We start from the raw sequence: 11,254 nt of genomic DNA, 5'->3' as shown, positions 1-11,254 counted from the left end.
CCAGCCTGTCTTTTCACGGGGAAGGTCATCTCTGAGAATTTGGAATTGGTTCAGGCATTTTAGCTGCCACATCATTTACATGATGCTCTCCTCTGTCCTGGAGGAGGGCGCAAAACTGCCTCCCTGGCCACAACCCCAGCCGCTCCACGCCTCCATGCCCTGTGCCAGCTGCATGGAAAAAAATGACTTGTGAAAACTTTGACTGTAGAAGAGAGTCTTGTGTGTTGGGGAGTGGGGTGTGACGCTAGAAACTCCTTGAGATCAATTGTGTGTGTCTGTGTGTTACAGGGCAGGGACAGGGGCAGCCCAGACCCCGCAAACCTGCCTGCTCTACATGGGTTGTGCCATCCGCTGCATCAACACAAAACACAAGACTTTAATGGGAAGGAACTTTAATACCATTAGGAAACAATACAGGAAAGGCAAAGAATCTAGTTTCTAAATCAAGCACCCAAAGCTACCTGTCTCCTTGTGGGTAGAACTCCATCCAAATGGGATTGGCCCAGAGCAAGGCCCCCAAAGTCTGCCACAAGACTAAAGCAGCTTCCAGTGGGGACCCACAGAAAAGGGTCAGAAACAACCAGACAAGTCTGGAAGGAAAAGAGCAAAATCAAAATCAAGACAAAAACCGCCACTGTCACCTCCCCACGGGTCTCACCCACATCTGTGTCACCCATTCCACGACCAAAAGGCAAGTGTAGTTTCTTCACGTGTCTCTCCGCTCCATGTGCTTCCTCCAGGTCTCCTTCTGGCTCCATCCTGCATCCTTCCTCAGTCTCCTCTGCAGCTTCTTCTCTCTCTGCTCAGCTCCACCCTCCTTTGGGTGGGGCAGGAAACCTGGAACCTCCCCCTTTCCTGGGGACCACCCTGTTACTTGTGTGCGTTCCCTGCATCCCTAGCATCTTAAAAAGTAAGATAGTTAATATAAATCTTTGTTCTTGAAGATATTGTTTGCCCCTTTTGTTCTCTCTTGGAGTTTATCCTAATAGAACAGAGATTTCTCTGGAACCAGAGTACACAAATTGGAACATCTCTAAGAACAGCCATTTACTTCTTAAATGCAGTCAGCAAATTAATGCAGAGCTGTGTACCACTCCCCACTCTTACCCCTACTCCCTAATAATTTCAGAAATTTGAATTTTCATCTTACAATGTCGAGACAGGTATTCTGTTGTCCAAGTTGTGTGACATCTTGCTCTCATCCATTGTAAAGCAAATGAAACTCAACTAGAAGGTGCCCACTCTCATAATTTCTCAAATATGTTATTTTTGCAATCCTAAAATTGTCCTTTCCTGAGATAGTGTAGCATAAGGGGATATTGATGGTGATACTTTCTGACCCTTTTGGGTGAGCACACAGGTATTAATGCCCAGGGACAAGTGGCAAAGTCTCACCTAGTAGGCAAGCATAAATAGCTGTATATAAAGCAGCCAGGGGAATAGGGCCTGAAAAATAATAGGACTCAGGTAGGATAGGAGGCCCTTTTGTAAATGACTTTGCAATGTTTTAAATAAACATGAGCAGTTATCTTTCCTAGTAAGAAACTGTCCTGTTTTACTGTCTGTATTGAGTGACAGTAGCAGAGCTGGGTTACCATCATGCTTTCCCCCTTCTCCCCCCAAAGATCCCAGCAAAACAACTCTGGCAGCAGTTAAGGAAGTTCACGATGCCTGTGTTTGATTGAGGAACCCTTGCACAGCCATGGAGAAGACTTTGAACAATGTCAGAGAAGACTCTGTCAGATAAAGTTATGTCTCTTCCTCTCCCCTAGCTCAGAGCACCCAGACGCATTTTGTCTACCTAGTGAATATTTTTGGATTGAGGGTCATTCTGTCCCTGCTCTGCAAATCCAGCACAGAGCTATATGCTGGTCTTCTAAGTGCAAGACTCTCAGAACATCACAAATACTATCTTGAATAAAAGGAAGCCACAATAAAGAGCTCCCTGCTGGAACCACCTTTATTCTAGATGATGTTTTCTATAAGGCCTCACTCATCCTGTCCTTGTGATTCTCAGCTCTTCCACTCTGTGGAAGGCTCTTGCTATTAATAAAAAGGTCAATGGTGAAGTCTTGAAGCAGGAAAGGACTTAGAAGGCATCTAGTGCAATTATGAGTGTTTGGAAAAGTAGAGTGACACAGTTTAGGTCCCATAGCATGTTTGTGGCGGTACTGGGCACCAAAGTCCCATATTTATGCTGGTCACAATGTCCTTTTGTTTATTCATCATCCATCTGTCCATTCACAAACCTTTCTGAGTGCCTTCCATGGTAGTGGTTCTTAAACTGGGCTGCACGTTGTAATTGCCTGGGGAATTTCAAAAGCTATCAAATACCTGGGCTCTACCCCCAGAGTTGCTGATTTAATTGGCCCACAGAGAGGCATAAACATTGAATTTTTCACTTGGAATGTATTGTTTTACATCTACATAAAACAGAACAATAACTTCATTATGATTATGTTTCTTTATGGCACACTAAATTTAAGATCCATAAACTAACTAAGAATCTATGTTAAACGAGTTCTTCCTGAAAATTCTTAATTGTGTGCTGGTCTAGTCTCAGGCAGTAAAATTTTACAGTGCAACATCTTTTATTTAGCGTGTCACATTTTTATAGTAAAAATGGAGGCACAGTGGGTGAAATAAACCTAAGCATTCTACTTCTGCTTGCAATGCAGTACCTGAATGCGCATGTGCACGTGAGGGTGGACACACACACACACACACACACACACACACACACAAACACACGAGTTCTTCCAGTGCATTTTCCCAAGTAAATGAAAGCTATTCAAGAATTCCAACAATTTCCATAATTTTCTTGCCCAAACTGTTCCATTGGAAAAGATTTGAGAAGGGTTCATCTATATAATAACAAGTAAAAATTCTTGGCAATATATGCTGTGTTCTGTATCTCCTAAATAAAATGATGGCCTAAGTTTTCTTGATAAAGTGATTTAATAATTAAACATTTCTTCTTTGGGAGGGCAAGTGGATTTTTGAAATTTCACAGGCGAGTGCATTGAGCCAATTTGAGAACCCTTCTGCTCTGTGCCTGAGGACAGTTCCTGGTTGTCAAGATATTGCAGTCAGCAAACCAGACAAGATAATTACCAACAGAAATTAAACATGGAGATTAATAAGACAATAATGGGTAGGATTAAGTGCTCTTCAGAAAAAAAAAAAACAATGTAATATAATAGGGAATAGATGGAGTTAGAGGCTCTTTTAGAAGAAGGGATCAGTCAGTTTAGAGTTCTCAGGTGCCATTTGAAGGGAGACCTAAATCCCAAGAAGGTATGGTGGGAAGATCTCAGGGAAGAACATTCTAGGTAGAAGGAGCGTCAGAGTATGAAGAGCTTCCCTTTGCCCCTCAAGACCCACCCTCACCCCTCACCTTGCTTGCTGCTGCTCAGCGCTGGCTAGTGAGGCTTTCTGAGCAGGGTCTGGAGGATGGGCATCTTGGATATGAGGATTAGGGGTGGGTATAAAGTATAAAGTCTCAATAGTAATTTGGCAAAGTGTATCAAGAACATAAAAGGTATCTTTGGATGACACTCCAACTTTTAGGATTTATGTACAAAGATCTTCATGCAGTCTTATTCATGAGAGAAAAACCTGAAGCTTATGTAAATAGTCCGTAATAAGGGAATGGTTAAAGGCATTATAGCATACTCATGTGCAGCAACATCTTGTAGCCAGTAAGCCATGCTGGCTCAGTGGGCCATGAAGGAAATACTAGCAATGTCTGCCTGTCAAAAAGCATTGAAACATTTAAGACAAAGTGCAAAAATATTCATTATCTGTGACAAGAGTTCTTACAAATGAAAGAAATTTTTAATAGAAAAATGAGTAAAGTTTTAATAGAAAAATAAAAGGAATAGAGAGTTCCTGATAGAAATTGTCACTAAATGAATGAAAGATGTATTCTAAGCCTCACATTAAAAAGTTAAAATGAGGTACCTTTGCATAGAAGAAATAATTGTTTTTAAGAGCTTTATCTAATGCCATAGCACTCCTTAGTCACTGAGTAAAGTTATTTATAAGGGGTCTGGAGGCAAAGTTAATTTTTCACCAAATATGCATTGTACCTACTGTGTGCGAGGCCCTGAGAACAGTTGCAGAGTGATTCAGCACTCCAGCAGCACTTGGAGTTTTCACAGGGACTGGGAGGAATTACTAGTAGTTGGCACTCAGCCATTATTGACATCAAACTCCTGCCCTGACTTTCAGTCATAAGATTTGCTTTGACCAGAGGAATGTGGGAAGATATGAAATTGGGCCGAGGTGCTAAAAACTGCCTGTGTTTCCCTCACTTTCTTCTCCTCACTCCATCACCCATCATGAGAACAACCCCCCGCAACCACCTTTTCCTCTCCCTGGGCTCCTGGATGAGCAACAGGTGAGAGAAGGGAGGGGATCTGGGCCCAAGGCCTGCTGAACCCAGAAGCATGAGACAGGTCGGTGTTTGCCATAGCAACAACCTGTGGGTTGTTCCTGAGCATCGTCAGCATGACATAACCTGACCAAGCCAGGCACAGAGGAGAACTGTCTTTCCAGATGCCTTATGATTTAATCTCTGCTTGGAAAACACTAGTATACAAAATGAAGCTGAGGGATGAAGATGCACAGTCAACAAATAATCACGTTGCTCTTTGCCACATCTACTGCGAGAATGAAGACCATTCTCAGCAATCAGACTGTCGACATTCCAGAAAATGTTGACATATCCCTGAAGGGTCGCACTGTTATTGTGAAGGGCCCCAGAGGCACCCTGCGGAGGGACTTCAATCACATCAATGTCAACTCAGTTTGCTTGGGAAGAAAAAGAAGAGGCTCCGGGTTGACAAATGGTGGGGAAATAGAAAGGAACTGGCTACTGTTCGCACTATCTGTAGTCATGTACAGAACATGATCAAGGGTGTTACACTGGGCTTCCGTTATAAGATGAGGTCTGTGTATGCTCACTTCCCTATCAACGTTGTTATTCAGGAGAATGGGTCTCTTGTTGAAATCCGAAATTTCTTGGGTGAAAAATACATTCGCAGGGTTCGGATGAGACAAGGTGTTGCTTGTTCAGTATCTCAAGCCCAGAAAGATGAGTTGATTCTTGAAGGAAACGACATTGAACTTGTATCAAATTCAGCTGCTTTGATTCAGCAAGCCACGACAGTTAAAAACAAGGATATCAGGAAATTTTTGGATGGTATCTATGTTTCTGAAAAGGGAACAGTTCAGCAAGCTGATGAGTAAGATTTAAGTTGTCCAGCTACAGAGCAGCAAGATAATGGATGATTTCTTAGACCTATTTGTGATACATCTTTAAGATGCAATAATAAAAGTCGTCATTGATTTGGGACTTTTTTTTTTTCCTTAAGCTGATTATCCTTTCAAACTTTTAAGCAAATAAACAGTTCAAGTCAGTTCTAGTGTGCTAAGAAAAGTAACAAACAGTTTTACTGAAGGACTTTACAGAGAAAAGGCTTGAATCTGATTTCCAAAGGAATATCAAGGGTGTTACAGGCAAGAGGAATATAGTAACAGTGTCAGATGACTTGAAATTGTTAATTGGATATAGAAAATAAGAAATTTTGTAGTGATCTAAAATTGAATGTTGTGAGGCAAGTATGTGTCATTCACTTGTCTATACCAGTAACTTTTTGTGAAAAGGCAACTGAGAAATAGAACAAAGAGGTTTGGTAAGTGTTGGAATATTGAGTTTATGATAAACATGGTTTCAGTGCTCCAGGATCCTCTCAGTCTTAAATCTTTGATTTGCTTTAGGCATTTATTTCAGCATCCTAGTCCCTCATAATTTTAAATTAAGAAAAAATAGATAACAATCACTTGGAACATGTATGCTTTAGTGAGACCTTAAGCCAAATAAATAGGGTTTTTCTATAAAAAAAAAAACAAAAAAACCACAAATAATCACGTTAAAAAAGTGTGATTATATGTGGAAATAAGTGCCATTAATGGAGCGTTGAAAGGGTGGATGACAAAGTGGAACAGAGGAATGATTTTGAGTGGAAGTCAGTGAAGGTTTCTCCATGGACATAACATTTAAGACCTGGGTTGAGTGTGAGCTGGAGACAGAGTAAGGGAAAGTGTTTCCAGCCCGTGGTCCCACATAGCAGAGTGGGAAGAGCTTGGATTCTGAAAGACAGAAACAGAGAGGGCAGGGGCAGTGAGCCAGCCACGGGTGCACCCTGGGTAGGACCTCATGGGCCATGGGGGTAGGGAAGGGGTAGGAGGGACAGAGGTTAGATGTCACCAAAATGTGATGAGAGCCATTACAGGGCTTAAAAAAGTAATTATTTGCTAAATTAGCATGTCAGCCCTATTGCTGGAGTTAATTCAGCCTTTGACCTATAGAAATGACCTGGAGTTTCAAGTTTCCTCAGTGGTGTGATTACTAGTATGAAACGCGTGCTACAGTTCATGTGATGGGAACTTGGTAAACAGTAAGAGCCAAAATACAACAATTTGGAAATGGAAGAATAGGAAACCATTGACTTAAGAAATTCTTTTCTATACAAACTACATTTATATAACATTATCCTGGGAATTACAGTTTTATCAAATATCCATGTGAGATAAATGAGAAAATCCAAAATTACTGTAAATAGAGACCCAAAAATATTTTTTTTTCTGGACTAAGAGGAGCGATGTTACATTAGGAATAAGACACACTTCACTTTCATTTTTCTCTAAGTCAGAGGAAACTAATTTACTAAGAAGCTCCACATATATATTATAGATTTATGAAATGCTAGCTTAAGACACTTCACATTTTTCTTGGCATAACAAACTGTCACAGTGTTTCAGGATTTTTTGAGTGGATTTTTTAAAAGATTTATTTATTTATACAAACACTGGGGTACAGGCCAGTGGCGCGGGAGGGTGAGAGAATTCACCAGAGACAGAACAGGGACCAGAACAGGCAGAAGGACCAAAGTACACTGCTGAGGGGAGCAGTGGGCAAGATAGGAGAGGTCTGCCGCGCCATGTGGGAATCTCCCTGGCCGGCCAGGAATTGAACTGGCACTGCAGAGGCTGCGGACAGCTTCACAGCGTGCACTCAAATAGCTGTGCCACCAGGGAGGCCCTTGAGTGGATTTTTAAAATACAAATCCGGATGGTCTCACTCATAGCAGGAATTTAGAAAACCTAAATAAGAGACCAGGAAAAAGACTAATCAATACTAAATAATAATCAAAATCAACAAGCAACTATAAACCAGAGACAACAAGCAACTATAAACCAAGCAACTATATACCGTGGGGGGGAAGTGGGAGGGGCGGGAAAAGGAAGAACTAGAGTCAAAATAAGGGGTGGGGGGTGCAATTGTATGGGGAATATAACCAAAATGAAAATGCATACATTGTGCAAAGATGAAAAATGATGTAAGAATTATATAAAATAAAATATTAAAAAAATAAAATGAAAAAAACAAAAACAAATCTAGGGACATCCCTGGTGGTGCAGGGGTTAAAGTCTCAGGGCTATCAAGCTATCTCCACTGTGGTCCTGGCCAGGGAGCTACACACATGGCACAGCAGACCCCTCTGGTCTCACCTGCTATTCCCCTCAGCAGAGTATTTCAGTAGATCTACCTGTTCTGCTCCCCACTCTGTCTCTGGTGAATCCTCTTACCCCCGACCCACCTTCTGCACCTCAGGTCTATGGCCCAATTCATGTATGCATAAATAAATAAAAATAAATCTTAAAAAAAAATCTAATCACGCCATTTACGAATAGTATGATAAGGGAGTAGTTATAAGATTGTCAATTAAATGATCAAAATATAAAATATTGTCCTAAAAATTATAATCATAACATGTTTCTATTCAAACCACTGTATCATCACTTAATAGCAGCAACAAAAGTAAGAGAAAAGGAAATCAGAATTACTGATTAATACAGAGACCACAATTCATCTTCTGGTCCTGCATCTTAAGCAGTGGAGCTGTTACAAGATAGAATCAACCTGGAAAGTGACTCATTTCTGTTCTCAGGCTGTGTTGACACAGGACTGAACCCCATGCTGGGGAGCAGCATTTCTAGTCTCTGGCAAAGAGGTAATGAATCAGTGAAGACCCTTGGTGGAGAGGACTCCTGGGGAGGTTCTTCCTCACTTTTCAGACTTGGAGGGAATGACTCTCTTCTCAAGAACAATACATGTGGACAAGGAGAGGTACATGAGACTGCTTATGGCAAACATTGTTTAAGGTGGAAAAATATTGATGGTGTAAATATTCATCAAAAGAAGAATGGGTGTATAATTTATAATTATCTCCTTACAGTTAATTAATATATAATGGTAAAAGTGAGCTAGAGTTATGTATATAAATATATATATTTATATTTAATAAATATAAATATATATATTTATATACATAAATATGAAACATAAATATGAAAAGCATATAGGCATACATCAGTGATATTGCAGATTTAGTTCCATACTATAGCAATAAATCAAATATAATAAATTGAGTCACAGGAAGTTTTTGGTTTCCCAGTTTTTGGTTTCCTACTATACTGTAGTCTATAATGTGTGCAACAGCTTTATGTATAAAAATATGCATACCTTAGTTAAAAATACGTTATTGCTAAAAATATTGTCATCATCTGAGCCTTCAGTGAGTCCTAATTGCTTTCCTGGTGGAGGGTTTTATTAAAAAACACAATATATGGCATGACAGACCTCTCCTGCTGCACCTGCTGCTACCCTCAGCAGTGTATTTCATCGGTCTGCCTGTTCTGCTCCTCGCTCTGGCTCTGGTGAATTCTCTCACCCTCCCGTGCTTCTGACTGTACCCAGTGCTTGTATAAATAAATAAATAAATCATAAAAAAAAACAACACAATATATGCAAAGCTCAGTAAAGCCAAGTGAAATAAAACAAGGTATGCTTATAAATATATAGGTGATTTTTTAAGAAAAGCAACAAACAATGAATTTCTAAGTTTGCAAACATTTAAAATTATATAATTCAATGCTATGGAACATGATGGAGCATGAAAACATGCATGCGTGTTATGGTCACAACGGTTTTCTCTGGGCAGAAGGAAGGAGAAGGAACAGGAAGGGAGAAGTAAGAGGATCAGAGAGCATCGATTCTCCTGTAATGTTTTATTTCTTAGGGAAAGAAGATCTAAGGCAAATGTGATAGCCTATCAATATTTGATAAAAGTGAGTGAGATATATGTGGGTAATATATTATTCTTATTTTGGCATACTTTAATGATTTTATAATAAATTAAAATTAAGAAAAACAACTACTAAAACAAATTTACAGGTAACAAATAGAAGACAGAGTGAGTAGACTCCTATTTGGAGAAACCTGACTACAAACTGAAGGTAGTAGGATTGATGGAATTTGTTTCTTTGGCCTTTTTTTTTTAATGATGCAGTGGCTCAAGTATCCTTTATTGAATTGCAGAGAGGAAGTCACTTAAGAAAAAAAAAACATTGAGACACAGACTTGAACGTAGAGTCTTAGATTTTACAAATCTTCCTTTAAAAATACATTTCTTTCTCCCTGTTTACACAGGTTCTATGTGTTCTGTTTATCTACATGTCCACAGCCTGCCTCAAACAAGTACACTATGGATGGATGGATGGATGGATGGATGGATGGATGGATGGATGGATGGATGGATGGATGGATGGTTGAATGGATGGATGATGAACCAAAGGGTGAACAGAAAAAAAGTGGAGGTGATGTAGCAGCAATGATGAACACTCTGAGTTCATCAGAGTGGCCACCAGGTGGCCGATATGACAATGATTGTCCTTTCAGAGAAAGGCATTGAGATGATAGTTCCAAGAAAATTGACCAGTTATAACTTTTCTCTTATGTGAGGTATGTAAATGGAACACACCTAATATTTAAGTGAAAAATGTAGTGGGGACTAACTGATAACCCATTGAGTTCCTATTTTAAATTTCAGTAAATTAACCTTTCCTGGTAAAGGAGCTTTTGGTGCTCACTCCCTAACTCCCCTACACCCCCCCCAAAAAAAATCACTGCCTTTATGTGATAGTAATTTGCTGTGTCACCAGGTTTACAGGTACCTAATTAAACCTGATTTCCTTCCACCAACTCTTGTGTCTCTTGGCTTATGAGCTGTGAGTAGCCAGACCCCAAGCTCCTGTAACAGTTGCATTAACTTGTGGTTAAAAAGGGAACTGAACACAGGTATCTCTCTCTTAAAGTGCAAATAAAATGATGGCAAAAATATGATTCCACAAGGACAGGAGAACAGAATAGAAGACAAATACTATTAAAACCAGTTTTATAAAATGGGTTTTACCTGGGATAAGCAGGAAAGAACCTGGATTTCTTCTCATCCATATTCTTTAAAGTTGTTCTGTTAGATTTCCTCTCCCTCACACCTGGATGAGAACTTGTACATATGCTAAGGTTCTTCTGGGCACTTTAGTGTCCTTTTCAGAATAGCCCAGTCTATATAATCTTCAACATCTCAACTAGTTCACACCCTCTTCCTCTCCCCAGCTTGTGTTTGATTGGCCTACTTTATCTGGTATTGATGCCTCTGTATGGCAGGTGCCCCAAAGTCGACCCATTCTGATAAAGATGCTTTTCCAAGATGTTTTGCATACTGTCTCATGGAACTTTGACCTTGGTGTTCTCTCTACATTTCATTAGAAACATCATGCAGCTGATGTCTCATGATATCCCCTTAATTCTGCCTTCACATACTACTGATGGAAGCTCATTCTAGTGGTACAGAGACCATAGATGGAGTCCTTTCAAACTCATTTTTACTTTGCTGGTTTTATACTTAGTTTTTGGGAAAACTCATGAATCTCTGTCTAATCCAGCTATGGAAGTTTGACCATTCCCAGTCTAGTCCCTCCTTTTTTCTACCTGGGTATCTCTAGGCAGTCTTAGGTAATTAGAAAGCACTGATCTCTGTGCATACTCTTATCCCCCACCCCAGCCTACCTGACTTCCTAAGTTCAGAGGACATGGATCTAATTCTCCCCAAAACATTCTTTTCCCCACACTTTACCCAGGTTTCTGCATAGGTTTCCGTAGCTCAGCAGAAGTTGGCTGGGGGCTGAAATGTTGGTCTCTACTCATACAGACAACTGCAGTCTTGAGTGTAAATCATAAAGTATGCAGTCTGGAGTGTGCATTCTCCTTGCTTGGCTTACGGGATGGAGAGTAGTAGCTAGTTTTAATATTCACACTCTCATATTCATACATCTCTTAAAAAAA

General features: G+C 40.1%; 1 pseudogene across 1 annotated transcript; it reads left to right on the top strand.

Moving 5' to 3' along the window:
* Positions 1 to 4,657: 4,657 nt before the first annotated feature.
* On the top strand, positions 4,658 to 5,340 carry LOC311174954 (large ribosomal subunit protein uL6-like; annotated as a pseudogene). The gene has a single exon. The product of its transcript is annotated as a large ribosomal subunit protein uL6-like (transcript).
* The last annotated feature ends 5,914 nt before the right edge of the window (positions 5,341 to 11,254 follow it).

Source organism: Talpa europaea (genome assembly GCF_964194135.1).
Source record: "Talpa europaea genome assembly, chromosome: 1".
Lineage (NCBI taxonomy): Eukaryota > Metazoa > Chordata > Mammalia > Eulipotyphla > Talpidae > Talpa > Talpa europaea.
This window is presented reverse-complemented; position numbering and strand designations above follow the sequence as displayed.